A 19,780-nucleotide genomic window follows, 5' to 3' on the forward strand; every position below is an offset into this window, starting at 1 on the left:
TTATGTATGTATATCTCTGCACTTTACCAGGAATAGTCAGCATTTCACGTCCATGATGTCATTACCAGGGATATTATGTAGTGTGAAGGGCATCCAAATGTGGCCAGAATGTGGTTACTCTCTGGTCTCACATACTCCTGCACACGAAATGAGCAGATACACATTTTACTGCTCTGGATGCTCCAGCTGGGGGCGACACGGTGGTGCAATGGTTAGTACAGCCTTACACCTCCGGGACCTGGGTTCCGCGTGTGTGGAGTTTGCACTTTCTCCCCCTGTCGTCATGGGGTTTCCTCCAGGTACTCCGGTTTCCTCCGACATTCCAAAAACCTGCTGAGGGTAATTTGGAGTTATGAAACTGCCCATAGATGTGCATGCGTGAGTGACTGGGGTGTGAGTGTACCCTGCAATGGGTTGGCGCCCCACCCTGGCTGTTCCCTGTCTTGCGCCCGTAGCCTCCGGCACAGGCTCCAGACCCCCTGCAACCCTGAATAGGATAAGAGGAAAATGGATGGATGGATCCTCCGGTTGGATCATTAGGAATGGCCTTTCAAAGAGTAAAATTGGACATATTTTACTATAATAAATTACAATGAAATTACATTTTGAATTGAAATGAATACATTTTTATTTTCACATTGAGGCAAGCAGCTGTAAAGCACCACAAATATTTATTATTGACACAATACAGCTTTACTGTCGAGATATTATTATTATTATTGACATTCTACCCACCTATAATATATAGAAGTTGCACAAAATACAGCTCTGAAAATATACATCTTATTGGTAAGTGATGTGCAATACTATGAGAAGCTTTTATGGAAAATATGGGTGAGTTGGACTAATTTTTTGGCAGAAACACTAATACGGTCATTGTCTGGGAGAATGAATGTACATATATAGTTTTTCTGGATAGTTTATAAATTGACATTAAAAGTGACTACATTAATAACCATTTTCCCAAAAAAATTGATATAAATGAAATCTGGATGAATAGTTTTCTGGGCCAAGGGTATCCCAGATAAGCTGTGAACTATGAATGGCGAACCTATTGGTGGGTAAGTGGGGAGAAGCACATTTAATGTGTCCCCAAAGCAGATGGGAATTTTCCAAAAAAGCTGGATGTCAGAGTGAATGCGATGCCGTGACTTTGAGCTGCATATACACACTTTCTGTATCGTTGACCAGAACCAGCTTCAACCCCACACTCTCCCATTACAAATATAGCTGGGCTGTTTTTATTTCACCCACATAATGCAGTCAAGTTTTCAAAATTGATGAGTCTGCATGACGCTGAAATGCTGGGCCAGGAATTCATAACTTGAAGATTAAATTAATGTTTGGCTGTCCTGTCTGGCTGTGCTTCTATTAAGTCATATGGGATGCAGCTGGATTGTGTTAGCAGAAGTAAAACGATAATCCTGCACTCCGCACCCTTCGCTGACTGCCAGTCCAATTTAGAGCCGGACACACGCATATGTTTTCACATTAAAAGCCCTGATATCTGTGAAATATTTGGCACTGAAACAATCCCTGCACCTAGTCAGCCTATCCTGTGGTTGAAGGTTATTAATTAAGGTGATGAATGAATCTGTAAGTCATTGGACAGCCGACTTCCTGACAGACACAACACTGAATGTGACGTTGGAGAGACACACGTCTGAACACATTACTCTTCTCCTATTTCTATACAAATGATTCCATCTCAGCTGTAACCTGCCCTCCTTCTTGGATCTTTACAGCACATATACAACAAGTGGGATCACTAGTGATTGGTCACATCCTGTGCACTGCATCATTCATTGGCTGCCTTTTGGAAGAGATTCTAGCCACTAAAAAAAAAAACAGGGATTCAAGACAGAAAATACTGCTTTTCTCCCTGAGGGGTGGCCCACCTGAACATGAGACACAGTACCCAACTGCTATGAAAAAAAAGGACAAATCACCTCTTGCATGCAGCACTACACCATACATTGCACATTCATTTACAATTGTGATTAGGGCTAATTCCTGATTACAGAGCAGTCTGTCACATGTGATCGTCACAGTTTCTTCTCCATACAGTGATTTAATGCTGTCCTTGGTCTCCATTTTTTTGCGTGTCTAGCTACAGCTTCACCATCTCGACTGGGGTTGCACTCAGACATACACACAGCTCATTATTAAGGAAATGCATCCTTTTTTCCTCACCTGCTTCCCAATGGAGGTCAATACTCCTGACAGTATCTAGATAAAAGATCTTTGCACCAGGTTTATCCAGTGCACTGATCGGCTCTGAATGCGGCGTCTCACCATATCCTAAGTTGTTATCAGTAAGATCAAGAAGCCCTGCGCACTACAACTGCATTTGTGATCTCTGATTATTACATTTTTTTTTCCAGCAGTACTGCTCGAGTAGTATCATTAACGAGTCTGAAATAATGTTCAGCTTTTCCACATTGATTTTTTTTTTTCATTGATCTCCCTCTCATAAAACTATAGTGCAGTGTCTCGTGACAATGTCAATTTTAAGAGTGTTAAGTCATATAAGAAATATTAAATACCATGATTATTTGAAATAGCTCATTGTGCTAAAAATGTGTCTCCGCCTGTTTGTCAGATTCTGTCCAAAATCCAAACAAGTGCACGGGAACAAGGAGATAAGGAGAAGTTTGACAAATAAGGCAGAGAAAATGCACAAGACAGCAGCCCTTGCAGGGACTGAGCAGCGTTAGAAGGTGTTGCTGGGATCGGCAAAGATGAACTAGCGGCTACGGCACTCAAGCAGGCTGGCGCTCTGACTCACCATATTCTCATGGGGCTCTGGCTGACGTCACTCTGAGAACGTGGGTCAGCCTCCGTCCGGAATGCAGGCCTGCTCACGTCAGCTACGCAGACAGACTCGAGTTGAGTCAATGTTCCACAGCCTGTGACTGATCCTACTGAATTTTATATCGTGTTGCCGAGAGGTACAGTCATCTTCTTCTACTTCCTCGATCGTTTAATGGGTAACTGCACAGATACAGTCTCATCATCGTCGATACTACAACATTTGATTAGCATGATTATCATGATTAGCATGATTGTATTATTAGAATCCGGCCATTTCCATTGGATCGTGGCAGATTCTGACACCCACAAGTTTTTTTTTTTTTTTTTTTTTTGTTTAACACCCCCTACGATGCTTCCACAGTTTCAATGCATCAGCTCTGATTGATAGGGTGGGGGTGGGACTGACTTCCCCCAGGGCTCTACGCTAATGAGCTCCCAGTCGCATTAAACCACTAAAAATTGAACATTTGTGGAGTGCTCTGGATGGGTCATCTCATTAAAAGTACTGATTATCTACACTCTTTTAGAAAGTTTCCTTTGTTATGCTTCATATCGCGCTTGGAAATTTTCAGGAAAATCATCCGTTTAAAAAGGACACTGGACTTACTGGGAATTAAACTGTGAGACGGGGCAAAGGGCATTTCAGGATGAGTGCACAGTTCACCTGATCCTCATTCCCATTCCTTATAAAACACTGAATTTCATTACCGCTCTCCCAGTGACCCCTTATGGATCATGATGCCTGTCCCTGCAGCCAATTGTTGCCTAACTGTGATGCAACTTTTGGTTTGTATATGATCTTAACCCTGATAGTTTTGTTTTCCTTTCTGCCCCCCCCCCCCCCCCCCGCCCCGCCCCCATTGTTTTTATTACTGTTGTTAAATGCATTGAATCAAGAATGCTGGGAATATTGTTATCAAATACCCACTTATGCACAATTACAATAAAACATCTGTGCACAAATACATCTCTTTTGGCTTTTAAAATCTGCATATTTTTTATCCAATTTCTTGGATTATTAAGTTTAAACATTTTCATGTAAAAGCCTATACTGTTCCCTATAGCATCAGCACACTGTAATTATAGGTAACATACATATTTAGTGGGTGACATGGTGGGTCAATGGTTAGCACCAGTGATGACCCGAGCCAGCATCAAAGATCGGAATTGGGGCCGATCCAGGCATTTTTTATTGATCAGTATGAGCTACCAAAGCTCGATCTATTTCACTTTCTGCTTCGCCCCAATTTACGTCAATTACGCTGATTGCAAGGCTCTGTCACATGTAAGTAAGCCTGAAACTAAGAACTCTCAAAGTGTCAGCTGTGTGCAAATTTTTAACCTGCCCAACTGCTACCTGCAATGATTGAAAAGCCATCCTTCTGAGAGGAGGTACAGTAGCAGCAGAGAGTCGTTTAATATAGCGAATCAAATTAGGCCCTTGCAGGAACACGATAAGAACGTATACTGTGAAATCGCAAGGCTTACTCAGACAAAGACTACACCAACGCCTACTGGATGTGTATGTATATTTAAATATTTATTAAAAGATCAGATTGGGATCAGACTGGGTTGATATAAATATTGAATGGTTCGGGTTGGGGTACTGAGGATCGGGACATAGTTAGCACTGTGGCCTCACACCCGCATGACAAAGCAATTGAATCCTGTGTCCAATACGTGTGTGGGGAGTTTGCATGTTAATTCTGTGTTACATGGGTTTCCTCTTCAATGACATGTGGGATAATCATTAACAATTAAGGTAACGGTCATCTCTAAAATGCCCATAGTATATCCTGTCCAGCAGGAATTCCAGCTCTTGGCCCTGTGCCGCCTGGGATAGGTTCCAGGCCCCCCACTGACTATGACCAGGATAAGCAAATGGAGGAAAGATACTGAACTATTTTTATCATGATTCTAAAAATAATTATGATCCAACTTGTGGTATTTGTGCCCGTCATGATCATGAATCATATCCCTTATAATGTCTTCCCTTACGTCAATTTCAAAATGTATACGTATTTATTTGAGTGTATTTCAGTGAATGTATTTACCTGTCAGAGATCCTAAAATATTTAGAACACAACTGGATTGGTCGAAGAGACCACTGCAGCGCAAGGCAGAGGAGTCCACTGTATCACAAGACTGGGGAGACCACTGCAGCACAAAGCAATGGAGTCCACTATATCACAAGACTGGGGAAACCACTGCATCACAACGCAGGGGAGACCACTGTATCACAAGGCTGGGTAGACCACTGCAGCACAAAGCATGGGAGACCACTGTATCACAAGGCTGGGTAGACCACTGCAGCACAAAGCATGGGAGACCACTGTATCACAAGGCTGGGTAGACCACTGCAGCACAAAGCATGGGAGACCACTGTATCACAAGACTGGGGAAACCACTGCATCACAACGTAGGGGAGACCACTGTATCACAAGGCTGGGTAGACCACCTCAGCACAAAGCAAGGGAGACCACTGTATCACAAGGCTGGGGAGACCACTGCAGCACAAAGCATGGGAGACCACTATATCACAAGGCTGGGGAAACCACTGCATCATAAGGCAGGGGAGACCACTGTATCACAAGGCTGGGGAGACCACCTCAGCACACACCAAGGGAGACCGTTACCCTTGCCATCCATGACATGAAACCTGCACAACACCATGAGAACATGCAAACTGAGTGAGTTTCAAACTCGTTGTTGCTGTTCTGAGGTATTGTCATATCATAAGCCCCGAATAAAATACATAAAAATACTTTTGACAAAAAAATCCACGGCACAGTTGGGCATTAACAAAATGTTTTTTGTTTCTTCATGAAGTTCTACATCAGCTCACACTGATTCATCTCCAAAAATCTGGTGCCTGACCAAAAATGGTGTCTGAACATTCTCATTTATAAAGTTACCAGCAAATGCCAATGACTGACCAAAGTACCATGAAGTAGTCCTCATACCAGTGTACTGCAACATCACAGCATCGTCTTGTCAAGCGCCAAGTACATAACGTCTGTTCAATCCAACAAAACCCAAAGCGCAACAATTCTTTGGTACCCTCTATCAAACTAATCTACTATAATTAATTTCTACATAGATGCTATCTTCTGGGAATTTGATATTAATAAGGGAAGCTGGCTTGCAGGAAAATTAGAATGTAAGCCGGCAGAGTCAAACTGTCGTAAAGTGCTTGGTAACCACCAAGCAGGTGTCTGTATGCCTGTGGTAAATTTAATAACAATTTCAATTCCCTTCCTCACCTCAGCTCCCAGTCACTGCCCTGTAAATTCCAGGCACGGTGTCCGTGTTGTCATGGGAATGCTGCTTCTCCCACTAGTGGTGGCACATGCCTTGAAATGTGTAAATAGACATCAGGATGTTGGTAGGGTAACATCTCCAAGGTTTTCTGTCCAGAGGTAATAATAAGACAAAACTATTATTTTGATGAAGGCCTTGGCCATTGTTTTAGTGTGTATACACTCATCAATATCCTCAAACTTTAAAATCCTGGGTTTACCTTTAAAATCAGATCTCTGTTTTCTTTAAAAGAGCTAACCAGAGAAGCTAAAGACTTCTTAAATATGGATTGACCTTTGCTGGCCTCATTATTTTGGCACTGTTTAAGTGTGTGTGTTCTGTGCATTTCCTGTACACCTTTTTCAGATATTCCCCAAATAAACCTGCTGCCGCTTCACAGTGGACTTAAGTCCATGTTTTTTCCCCATCATAACTACAATCTGAAGCTTTCCCTTAACTCTCAACCCTCTATAAAATCAAATGCAACATCACTGGATTAAACGGGGATTCAGGCTGTCTCAATATTCTAACTTCTCCCATGTTTTGACGAGTCAATTACTTGTCATTGTAGGTCAATGTTCTTATGGAAAACTGTGAGAACTGTGAGTTTTATTAATAATACATTTTATGCTAATAGAGTTATAAAAGATTCCATTCTTTTCCACAATGTTTCCCATAAGATCATGTTTGTCAAAATAGACACTTTTATCAAAGATATACATTTGATCATTTTTAACTCATGAAAAATTGCTGCAAGGCTTAACATTGGAAGATGCATGTAAATAGAAAAAAATTTACCATAGTACCAGCAAGATTCAAGTTTTCTGATTTAGATATATTTTTAGAGTTCGTGTCTATTTTATTGTATGAGTAACTGACAACATGCAAGCTATCCAATCAGCAAATAGTATATTCAGAACATTGTTTGGTGCAAACCATGTGATTCATCCTTGTCATGCTATACATACTTCCAGATTAGCTCAGAGTGTCTATTTGCATGTACTGAGACAACAGTCATGGTCACTTCTGAAATTAAATGCACACGATGAGTCGACCAAAACCAGTCAGTCATCCTGTGCACATCCCCCCACCTACGATTTCCTGATGGACTGTTGAGAATTTCCTAAGACTCATGCGCCAGCTACTAAACAACACGTCTTTCGTGAACAGTTACCTCTTCTGTGTTTGGCCCTTGTAGTGGACGTGGTCGGCATGTCAGGGGTCAGACTGCAGTTGAATCTTAACGTGGCAGCGCACAGACGGCCCTTGTGTCTTGTTTGAATGGAATCTAAGTGAGCACTGGCTGAGGCCTGATTTGGAGATTGTTCTACCCACATTTTTGTCTCAGTTATGCTCTGACTGATACATGGACTTGGCCAAGAGGCTTATTAGTCAGTTCAGATGTAATGACAGGCCATCACTGAAATAATGATGCCACTTGCAGATTAATGTGGTCAGTTTTATATAATAGAGGTCTTTGTGACCTAAATATGGCATAAAAACTGCTGGTGACCTTAATAGATTTCAACAGAGTTACATTTCACAGGACGCCAGAACTGATCAAAGGTCTTCTGTGTTGTACTAAGGGTTCATAACAAGAAATCAAAGTGATGTGGCAAGGAAACTGGAAAAAAGAGGCTTCAAAACACATCTGAGCCCACACTGGTTTTTGTATATAATAAATAAATAAGTACAAACCTTCCCTTCCTTTATTCTTTGTCCCTGAGATGTACTGAGATAGACACAGCTCGAAGTGTTTCTGAAGCACCACTGGGCTAGTTTCTCATTTGCAAAGTGTCACAGGACCACATTAAAGACCATCCGGCTAGTCAATAAATCCAGTGAAGTAGGTTTTGTAGAGTTAATATGTGAACTTCCCTGGGGTGCGGTCTGTTCATCTTGTTAGAGAATAAAAATATTCTTGGAAGAGCAGCATCTGTGCAGGAAAAAAATACATACCCAGGGTGCTCTGTCAGTATTGATCTCATATCGTTGTATTATAATATTCATAGAATTACTCATCTTTTCCAGTAAAAAAAAATGGGCTTAGCAACGGGCAATTTTGAATAACATCTGACTTACGGACTTTTATACGATTTTAAATGCACGGCTGGAGTGGCTAAGAACTAGCCTATGCGCGGAGGGTGGCTGCCTCTGTGGACCCAAGCTACCTTCGTTAATTCAAAAATCGCCCAATCCTGAGACCGTAAGACAGTTGTTATTCAAAATTGCCTGTCGCTAAGCCCAATTTCTGGTGGTCCTTAGCCACAGCAGCAGTGCATTTAAAAATGTATAACGCACGACCTGTCGTACACTAACTCATACTTAGTTAGAATTAAAGATTATATATATCACTGCGGGGGCGGCATGGTGGTGCAGTGGTTAGCACTGTTACCTCACACCTCTGGGACCCGGGTTCGAGTCTCCGCCTGGGTCACATGTGTGTGGAGTTTGCATGTTCTCCCCATGTCGTCGTGGGGTTTCCTCCGGGTACTCCGGTTTCCCCCCACAGTCCAAAAACATGCTGAGGCTAATTGGAGTCGCTAAATTGCCCATAGGTGTGCATGTGTGAGTGAATGGTGTGTGAGTGTGCCCTACGATGGGCTGGCCCGCCATCCTGGGTTGTTCCCTGCCTCGTGCCCATTACTTCCGGGATAGGCTCCGGACCCCCCGCGACCCAATAGGATAAGCGGTTTGGAAAATGGATGGATGGATGGATATATTACTGCATTGATTTACTAATGTGAATCGCCTGGCTGGCACTGTTGTGTGCAGTTAAAGAATATTCTTCAACATACTTTCGACCAATCAGATTCACGAATTCAACAGCGACGTGGTATAACGGAAAATTAAAGCGTTTATTGGGAGGAATGATGCTTTGAATCAGGCCTACTGGGGATCCAAGCATCTCAGAGACTCAAGTGGTGCCAAGACCAAAGGATTCAAGATAGAGATTCAGATATGTGAACTGGGGCCGTATTAATGTGTGCATCTTCCTCTTCTTCAGTGCACCAGAGCCTACCAATTTGTTCATCTTTTCGGTCAAATCGTCAGGTCTCTCCGCAGTGATACAGAAACCATGTTAGTGCATAAATACCCACCATCAGTTGTATTTTTAGAACCTGAAAAACTATAATTAAAACAGTCAGTATTAATGGTTAGACTAGGCTGATTAAAAGTAATTAAAATGGTACTAGATTCATTATTAAAGTGTTCAAGTAATTATCAATAATATACGTCAGGCAAATGTTCTTTTGGGAAGCTAAGCAGGAGACAGTTTTAAGGTGGGCTTGCAAGAACTTAGCAATAACACAGCACAGAACACAACAAATGTAATAAACACTAAAAGGTGCGAGAATAACACAGTCCAATACCTCATTAAGCGTATAAATTTCAATACAACCTATTTACATTCTTGCCTGGTTACTATTACATATTACATGATCTAAAAATACACTCAGTAACAGGGGGGTAATAAGTGGCTCTGTGGGCTAAGCCACTGCACCTGTGATCAGAAGGTCACGGGTCCAAGCCCAGCCTCGGCATGACTGTGGGCCCTTGAGCAAGGCGCCCCCCTCCCCATATGGCATTACAGTGTTGATTATAATACCTCATAAGCTCTAGTGAAACTCGCATGTGTAACAAACTCTTGATACCTGCACAATGCATTCCAATGGTTGGTATAAAAACTAAGATGCTTTGTACTTGTGAAGGTATCTATAGTGTATTATAGATGACCATTAAATAGAGCATTCATAATGCATAATAAATATGGCTATAATGTGTTACATATGCATTATAATGGGTTCATAGATTATTATAGACAGGGCAAACACAAAAAATGTTACCACAAATTTTGTACTGTCCAACAGTAAAGACCTTACAATCAACAATGCTATCTGCTATACTGTAAACATAGCACAATGTCACTACCAATTTAAACAGTTGAATGTTGCTCACTAGGGGATCATTGAATAATGCGGATTTATTATTAGCCAATCCTGCAATTTCAGCTAGTGATAAATATGAGCGTAGCCATGGGTAGAACATTATGGGCCCCGCAGCTCCAGTGTTCTGGGTTGAATAACTGACTCGGCTAATTTGTGCAATTTAGCACTTGTTTAGGTTTACTCCTGCAGTCCAAAGACATGCAATTCGGCTGCATTGGTGTCTCTAAAGTTTGCTTTGTGTACTGTGTCCTGTGGACAGGCATCCTATAGAGGGGACACCCCATATTGTGCTCTGGGATAGGTTCCAGTCACAGTGTAACCTTGCATTGGATAAGCAGGTCTTGAACTGCTTGAAAATTACAGACTTCATAAGCATAATATTTTTTCTTCTTTGCTGTTATTATTGCATTTGCTAACTCACCACTTACCTTGGTGTTGCTGTCAGTGTTTGCATATAAGAAGGTTGTAATGAAGGTTTTAATAATCAGTCACTCAGTTTAAATCCAAAACTGTTGTGCTGAATGATTGCATACTGGGCTGGCAATTCTGGGCTTACATCAGCATTTTTTTTGTATTGCCATTGCACACCATTTATTGATGACAGTTAACATAATCGTTTTTATGCTAAATTATCTCAGTGACAAATTTCATGGAAATGTTATTGAGAGCCTGCTTCAGATTTGAAAATTGTGCAAACTCTTTACTTCCTGTGCAATTATGTTTAAGACACTTGACTACCTACTTGTAATCTTGTAATGCGCCTGATACAGGCATGTGGGGGGAAAAAATATCCTTGGCACCTTTTGTGAAAATATCAGTTATAAAGTAATAAAAATGGATATCTGACTTTATGGTAAATCTATCCTTTAATAATTAATGAACCAGGTCTACTCATATGGCACTGAAAGAATTCATAGCTATCAGAGTTGAGGCCATTCCAGAATACATTCATTAATTCCAATCCAAATCAGGACAGGGAACTGGAATTGTAATTTAAATCTGCCCCCAAGTTCGAATTCAATTCAAATTCTTCTCCCCATGGTTGTTTTTCCTGATCCCAATTCCAGTTCCATTTGCTGATTTGGATTGGAACTGATGAATGTATTCCGGAATAGCCTCAATCCTGATAGCTATGGACAAATCTTCCATACATTTTGTTCAATGAATTGCTTTCGTATCTGATGTGGGGTAAATCAGTTTTTTAGGTTGAAATCCTTGAGCAGAATATGACCTTCTGTAGAAACACATAACTTCGTAATGTGAGTCAGCCTGGGTTATCAATAACACAACTTAAACATAAAATATTCCACAGAGATTTGACCAAGTGTCAATAATTTCTGTGGACAAATGACTACCATGTAATGTTATTAATATTCATTTGGACAACCAAAGCTAAAGATAATCTGTGTGTGGCTGATAGTGGTGGTCTAATTTGTCAGTGAATAAGACATTAATTAGTGATATTTCAGAGATTAACATTTACTGGAATACTGAAATGAATTGCAATGATTACGAATTAATGGCATGAAGAGTAACAGTCGTTCTTTGATATTTAGTGGTAGGACTCGACTCGTCATGTCATCAGTTTTGACAAGTGCTTCCCTACCCACTCTTTTCAATTCAGGGATCTTGGAAAGAGGGTTTTGCTTATTATACTGAAGGCAATACCCAGTACCCTCACTATGAAACCAGCAGAAATATATTCCAAATACCGTCTACTCCAGTCTTGCTGTTTAATATGGCATTACCGTCTGTGGTATTTTTAATGAATAAGGTGTTGGTGTTTACTAATCAAAATAGAAACCTCCAACCTTGTAAATAGTTCATTTCAACTGCTGTCCAAATGACACAAACTCAACATCAACCAATCCATCCATTTTCTAAATGCTAATCCTGTCAGGGTAGCCTGGAACCTCGGGTGTCACGTGTGTACAATTGCGTGTGTTTCAAATTCGTCATGTGGGAATTTTTAAGCTGTCCATGGTAAAAACAGGACCCATCAGTGACTGTTACTAGAAAAAGTCATAAGCACCATACGGAGGTGTATGACAGGGTAGGGCCTACTTGTTCCAAAACCCCATTATTGTTAGCAGAGTATGCCACTGGACATACCAGAGGAGAGTCAAGAGAGCAATCTGGAAATAGGTTGTGCTGTGCTGTGCAAGATTATAAAATATGCCTCCAATCGAAATCGGTCCCAGTCCTCCACAGAGCTAAACAGTAGCTCCATGGACTTAATTAAAAGATGTCTTTCAGTATGAAAAGTGTGTTCTCTTTTTTTTATCTCACACACACACACACAGGATTACAATTATATCTTTGTGGGGACTATCCATGCATACCTACAGGGAAAACTACAATCATAACATGACGACCTTAACCCCTACCCAGCCCTAACCTCAATCATTAGTAACCACACTCAATACAAGACTTGTGGTGTTTTTACTTTTTTGACTGCATTCACAGATCTTTGTGGGGACCTGATTAACAGGTTTTTATTACATTGTGGGGGACATTATATAAATATATATATTTAACGGCCAATGACCCTGAAAGGACAGAGGAAAACAAAGGATAATTTGATTGACAGTAATAGACAGGTTTCTTTTAATGATTTAACAATGACAGAAGTGTGACAAGGAATAAAATGATTTGCACATTAACTAATGAAAGCTTACCAAACTGATTTTGTTTCTCTGCCTAAATTTCCTTGTGCCCAAATCAATGCCAGCTGTGTTTATTTTGCGCTCGTTTACAAAAGCTGAGGTGACGAGGTTAATTGTCCGAAATGAGGCTTCAGCCAGCGACGTGTCATTCCGCAGGTTTCCACCATCATATTTCTATGTACCTCACCGGTTATGTTCACAGACTCCTCTTTTTTTAAGCTGAATACAAGAATAAATTCAGGACATAAACATCTGTGGTTTATTGGACGTTCTCAAAAGGTAAGAGCCCACGCTCTTAAAAGAATGAAGTAATACAAGGCAGTTGTAATATGCTCCTCACCACTCAGGTTGTGCCATTTTCTACAAATATACCCAAATCTTACAAGCGTTCCATTTATTAAGGGTGCAAATTGCCATATTTCTTCCAAATGCTCTACCTATTATGGTATAAATGTATTGGTCTGTGTAACAGTGATAGCACAAAGGGTATTCCCCAGCTAACGATGCAGCTCACAGCGCTCCATTGAGATGAAATTGCCGTGTGACAGGCCTTGCATCATACCTGTGGTAATAATATTTACTCAGTGTAAGCAATACACTTCCTTAATGCTCTGCTGTGTCATGCATTATGGGGGCTCAGAAGGAGGACTGATCAGTGTTTTCCTATATCAGGGTTACTCAAGTCCCTCATCAGCAGTTGTTCATGCAGGATTTCATACAACAAACATCCTTGCTAGGTAATAAATAAGTTTCACTTTGGGAAAGTAAGTGCAAGATGTACTGCTGCTGACCTGAGGAAACCTCAATGCAAGAATAAACCTTCATCTCTGTACTTTGAGGTAGGACATTAATGTTACCTTCCTCTTTAGGAAAGCCTAATAGAGATTGTTCTTCATACATCTCCTATCCCATCCAGAGAGCTTCTCCTCAGACATCAGTGAGGGTCTTCTGACCACCTCAATCAGTATCTGGCTCCTATCCTCCTCCTTCTCCAAGACCAAGCTGCACCAGGTGGTCCATCCTGCAGAGAAGATCATTGCCTGTCAGCTACCAGCGAAAATTGACCTCTTCATTGCCAGAGCAAAAAAGAGACGGGGTAAGATTTCCATATAACCCTTCCACCCCCAAAGATACCCCTTTGTCAAACTGCCAAGTCAGTATCAAGTCAATTGCTACAATTTCACCCCTGAAATGACCTGGCTCATCAAAAAACTCAGCTAGATATAACCCTTTTTTTACCACAGTCACATCACCTACTCCTGTGTTTGACTACAGCTGTGATTTCTGCATTGATGTAGTTGCTGTACTTGCTTTTCATTGCAGTTTTGTTGCATTTACTGTTTGTGTTAGAGCTGCTGTACCGCACTTGTTACACATGCTGCATCGGCTGAAGCCCCGGATGAATCCAAATGAGCCCCAGGTGATTTGTTTAGCTCAGATGTTTAAATGTTTAAACAACCGTGATCTTACTCTGAGAATTCCATATATCACAACAACAGTCCATGGCTGCGTTCTCATTTCGGTGATTTTGGTGGATCCTTGGACAGCTTATGTCTTTGGGGCTAAGCAGCTTAAGTCTTAAGATCTTAGCAAAACCCCTGGTATGTCAGACAGTACATGATTGGATGTTGTCTTGCCTCTATATTGTTGCGGTACCTCTGTATTTTTGTTATTGTCCAACGTTTCTTGTGTTGCACCATATCATAACCAATCCCTGTATTTCTACATACAGGCAATAAAGTTCCAAACTGAGCTTAAGGTTAATGTTGAGAAATTATATTTCTGATCTCGCACATTAGCTGCTTCTGTTTACTATTTTCTAGATTTATTTTTGTATGATTCTCTAGTTCACTGCTCATGCAATGTACCAGGCGAGCCAGGCATGATATTTTATGGCAACAAAACATATTTAAAGGGGCAATCAAAACACAAACTGTAGCTAAACAAATATAGCTGAGATTTTTTTTTAAATTGCCAAGAGAACATGTAATTTGAGAACAAGATGGAAATTGGAAATTATAGGGTACAGTTAACCCCCTCAAATTCCCTACAGATAGCGAGCGAACAACCTACTCTTTGTTTTGTGCAGCTGAGCAGAGTGTGAAATGCTTTGATTACCATCCAGTTGTTATGAGTGGGGCATGCCAGCAATTTGTATCGCAAACCCTATCATTACATCGCTTACTCTCCAGCTGCCATGTCCCCCTCACCGTCAATCTCCGGGAGACCCCATTATGAGGCTCACACAGCAGAGCAGCTCATTTCCGTTACACACCAAATGCCCTACAGAAGCCAGAGCTCTCAAGAAAGGATAATAGAGGCAAAGTGTTGGGTCGGACCTGTACCTGAAAAGGTTTTCCAGAAAGAAGATGATTTGATTCTGCTATAGTAATCTGCTGTCTCAGAGGTGCTGATTACTGGTTACTTGCTGTTTCCAGTTGAGGATGAGTCAGACAGAATGTGCTCTTCTTATGTCAGCGTGCCTTCTGATAAAATGGTAGAATGCACTTTTTCTTTTCTCTTTTTAAAGCTCCCATTGTGTTAAGGCTGGGAGAAAAAAGGTGGTTTGTGGCAGATGGCTGATGCTGTAGATGATCAATTAGGCTCAGTTTGCACTAAGCAACACAAACAGTTGAAGTGCAGCTGTAAACTAAAACATCGGACATGTCTTCACTTAGCAATTCATTTGCATTTTCTCATCTATAAAAAAAATAACATTTAGGCCTATATTTTCTGAAGCTCTATAAATTAACTGTAAGTTTAGAAAAAGAGGATAATTTGATTTTCGTCTATTTTGTTTGCGAACAACATTCAGTTATCCTTGTTTCTTGTAGTCTAACTAATATTAAGAATCTCAAAATGTGCATTGTTCATAGCTGTCTTTATCTTTTTTTTTAAATTGTCTATATCCTAGTAGCGTTAACAAGATGTTTCAGTTTGAAGGGGACAAGTGAAACAGAAAATAAGAAACAAAACTGTAAAAATGTCAGAACAGCAGAAACGTCCACATAACCATAATTTGCAAAATTGTTAAAATATCACGCATTTTTTGTCAAACACATTTGGAGAACCAGAACCAATGACAGTGCTGAATGGGATGTGTAACGTAGATATTTTGCCAGTGGCAATGCTGAATGGGATGTGTAACGTAGATATTTCGCCAGTGGCAGTGCTGAATGGGGATGTGCAACGTAGATGTTTTGCCAATGAGAGTGTTGAATGGGATGTGCAATGTAGATATTTCGCCAGTGGCAGTGCTCAATAGGATGTGTAACGTAGATATTTCTTCTGATACCTACAGTCTTGCGCTATTGATTGAAAAAAGGTAAAGATTTATATTTTCCTGTACAATTCTGTCTTATATCCATTTTGCTAATAGTTTATCCAGGACAAGATCACGGTAGGGCTGATTAATATCCCAGGACACTCAGGTAACACAGGAGTAACACGCAACTTAAAGGTGCTGATTCACATCACCGCATATCTTTGAATAGCAGGTGGAACCCAAACTATGACGAGAAAATCTATCAACATGTCAGCTGAGGGGGCGGCATGGTGGTGCAGTGGTTAGCACTGTTGTCTCACACCTCTGGGTCCCAGGTTCGAGTTTCCGCCTGGGTCACATGTGTGCGGAGTTTGCATGTTCTCCCCATGTCGTCGTGGGGTTTCCTCCGGGTACTCCGGTTTCCCCCCACAGTCCAAAAACATGCTGAGGCTAATTGGACTTGCTACAATTGCCCGTAGGTGTGCATGTGTGAGTGAATGGTGTGTGAGTGTGCCCTGCGATGGGCTGGCCCCCCATCAGTCCCGTCAACTGAGGATAGGAATGAAGCACACAATCCTACCGATTGTAACCCCCCCTTCCTCCCCCCCCACACACAAAATCTTTCTTAAAGATATTCTTAATATTTATTACCAAAGGACATCCACCAAATTAAATGACTCCTTAACATACATTTAAACATGCATTAAACGAAATATCATATCTGAAATCAGTCCAGAGCATGTGTTTATAGAAAGGCTTCTGATTTCAGCTGTCCTCTGTTATAGCGGCTCTCCTAGGCAATTTCTTTCAGCGATATATGTGCAGTGGTTCCCAGATGTTACCGTGCTGCAAAGTGAGCACTGAAGGTGCGACAGGTAATAGGTCTGGGCACTGGTCAGCCAGCATGACAAGCAGACAGGTCATTACCAGATGGAAAAGAACGTGACAGCAGAAATGCAGTTATTTTGTACGTTCCCCCCTCTTTTTCAATTGCAGGTTAACGTCATACCATGTGACCCTGACAGGGATAAGCAGCTTAAAGATAGTTGGATGGATGGATGGATGGATGGACATGATACATGGCAAAACTAAGCCCTTAAACTTAAATGTAGTGGATATTTGTTAAACTTCTCTGTTTTAATCTGTCATGTTTAGTTTTCTTTCTGTCATTGCCAGGAATTTATTTTCACTTAATTGGAAATGGAGGGTGTTATCTATATCTGTATGGTATATACACACACAGCTTGTGATTATGCGTTTGTGTGTGTGTGTGTGTGTGTGTGTATAGACACATAAATAATGAAGACATATAATGAATGAATAATGAAGATAGATATAGTATATTTCTATTGAAAAATGTAGTCAGAGTACTGGCGAATGAATGAATTTCACCCGAATGATGAAGATAGAGCTGTGAGGTGGGGCGGCTGAACATTTGTCAAGGCAACGGCTGGAGACATGCGAGGGCTTTCTGTGACGCAATAAGAGGATTGTGTTTGTTTCTCTGAAGTGCCTCCCTGGTGCTCAGAGCTGCTCCTTGCAGTGTGGATCACGCACTGGATATGCAAGTCAGTGTTCGAGCAATACGAGCGGCCAGGCAGCATGAGGGTCTTCTTCAGCCAATCCGAAGCATCCTACTGAATAAGTAATGTGAACTGAGGCAACAAAAGGCTCCGACTAGAGACAATGGCCACCCAGATACTGCAGTTCGCTTTGGAGGATGCTTTGTGAGTCTCACGGTTCTCCAGGGATGGGGTGCCGCATAAGGCTATAGTAGTTAGGTAGTGACTAAGGGGCTCCGTAACCACACATGCATTCTCCTGCCCCATCTACTTCTGTCCATAGGTCTTTCATCTTCCCCCTCATTCTCCGAGGTGATTCCTATTAAGCTTCCCTCCGTTTTGGGGATTTTTTTCGTTTTCCCTTACCAAATTACATCCAGACAAAAGACACACCCGTTAAGGCATCGGTTATAAAAAGCAAGAGAACATTAATTAAATTTGGTCGCATTCCAATGAGCAAATAATTACTGTAAAGTAATACTACATTTGCATGTAATCGAGCTCGGTTAGAAGCACAGGATTCTGCTAAAATCAGCGCCAGCAGAACCGCCTGATCGTTCCTTCATGGTTGTAGGCGACATCGCTCACAAATAAACACTGCAGCTGTCTTCTTATTTTACAGGAGCCGACGATTCCCCAGTTAGACCACGATGGCAAAAAAAATTTCTGTGCTGGCACCTCGCCAAGTACCGACAGCATTTGTTATTGTGGATGCATGGGGTATGGGGAGAGGTAAAAACAACATGTCAAATAGCACATTAAGCATCCAGAGAGATTTAAAAGTATCTCAGGACAAACTACACATGTATTTGCTGTCGAACAGTCTGTGGTTCTCCTCGTTTTAAATATTTAATCAGTTTTTGATAGTCCTTAGTGTCACTGGGTGCTCTCCTTGACCCAGAAATCACAGAAGACTGTCCCTGACCATTTCCTCAAAGCTGTAGCATCGGTCTTAATTATAACCGCATCAAAACGCCAAATTATTAATTCATCAACCTCATTAACTTTTAAAATTCTGCAAGGTGTTTGGTTGCAGAAGTGAACTGGGACAGAATGTATCCCAGGTAATTCTCTCGTCTTCTCTGAAAGTAGACAGAGGGATGGGAAAATGTAACAATTAGGTGGCAATGAATGGAAAATTGGACAGGAGGACTGCGAGGCTTTCTCTGGGCAGCGGGTTCACTTTCCCTCTGTGAAGCGGACAGCTTTAGAAGTCGTGTTTTTATTTAAGTTTTAATTGAAAGTCAGCGAAAGGCAGGGGCTTCTGGCTGCAGCATCACTCTTTAACATCTCTGTCTTGCCTGGATGCGATCCGCCTCCCAGGAGAGCAGAAACCGGCGTCATTCACAAAAATCATTCAAATGGCTTCGACTTCAAAGCCTTTCATTGAGGAATCTTTTTATAGCACTGGAATGCAGCCCTTACCTGATTAACATTGCACGCAGCAGTCCTTAAGAACTCCTCCAACAGAAGCAAAGGGACACAGCCCCTCTCTGTATGCCTGCCTTCAAACAGCGATGGGAGGGTGAAGTGAGACATGACCTACGCAGACCCAGGGAGCTCTCTAAGATATCGATTCTGCATCGCAGTTCCAAAGACTCAAAGCACATCTCCCAGCTCTCTTCTCACGCAGCTGCAACATGTTTTAAATAACTGATCCCTTTTCTAAAAAAAGCATTTTATAGCGCCATGAAAAAAAGGATAAAAATATTTGCCTGATTCTCTATTCTTGCATATTTGACACACTAAATGGTTTCAGATTTCGAGACAAAATATTAAACAAAGGAAAAACTGAATAAACACATAACAGAGTTTTTTGATTACTATTTTATTTACTTTAATTCATTCACCCGTATCACCCATGTGAAATGGCACTGCCCTCCTAGTTAATGAACCAATTGACCATAATTAATTGATAATTAGATTCAGCTGATCGAACACAGCCAGGCATGTTTACAGACAGCCCTTTTGAATCTAAAGCGCACTCATATTGACCCTTACCATCCAAGTGCCACTGTCACAACAAAGGAAGAAACACATATATGATTATATTGATTACATAATGTATAATATATGCGTGTGTGTGTGTGTCTGCGTGCATGGACAGGGTTACAGAGCTATTTCTAAGATCCTGAGACTTCACTGGACCGCAATGCGAGCATTACTTCCAAATGAAGAACACTTGAAGAGTTCAGTTTGCAAAATATCTGTAATTCATCCAGG

General features: G+C 41.2%; 2 protein-coding genes across 2 annotated transcripts in view; one reads left to right on the forward strand and one right to left on the reverse strand.

The window, feature by feature from the left end:
* kif18a (kinesin family member 18A) overlaps nucleotides 1-19,780 on the forward strand; it is a 314,001-nt gene that overhangs the window by 195,439 nt on the left and 98,782 nt on the right. The gene's annotated exons all lie outside the window — the stretch shown is intronic.
* Nucleotides 12,976-19,780, reverse strand: part of mettl15 (methyltransferase like 15) — a 75,553-nt gene continuing 68,748 nt past the window's right edge. Inside the window, exon 8 of the mRNA XM_049030267.1 lies at nucleotides 12,976-13,751. The gene's annotated coding sequence lies outside the window, so the exon portion shown is untranslated. The remainder of the gene's footprint in view (nucleotides 13,752-19,780) is intronic.

Source organism: Brienomyrus brachyistius, chromosome 11, assembly GCF_023856365.1.
Source record: "Brienomyrus brachyistius isolate T26 chromosome 11, BBRACH_0.4, whole genome shotgun sequence".
Taxonomy (NCBI): domain Eukaryota; kingdom Metazoa; phylum Chordata; class Actinopteri; order Osteoglossiformes; family Mormyridae; genus Brienomyrus; species Brienomyrus brachyistius.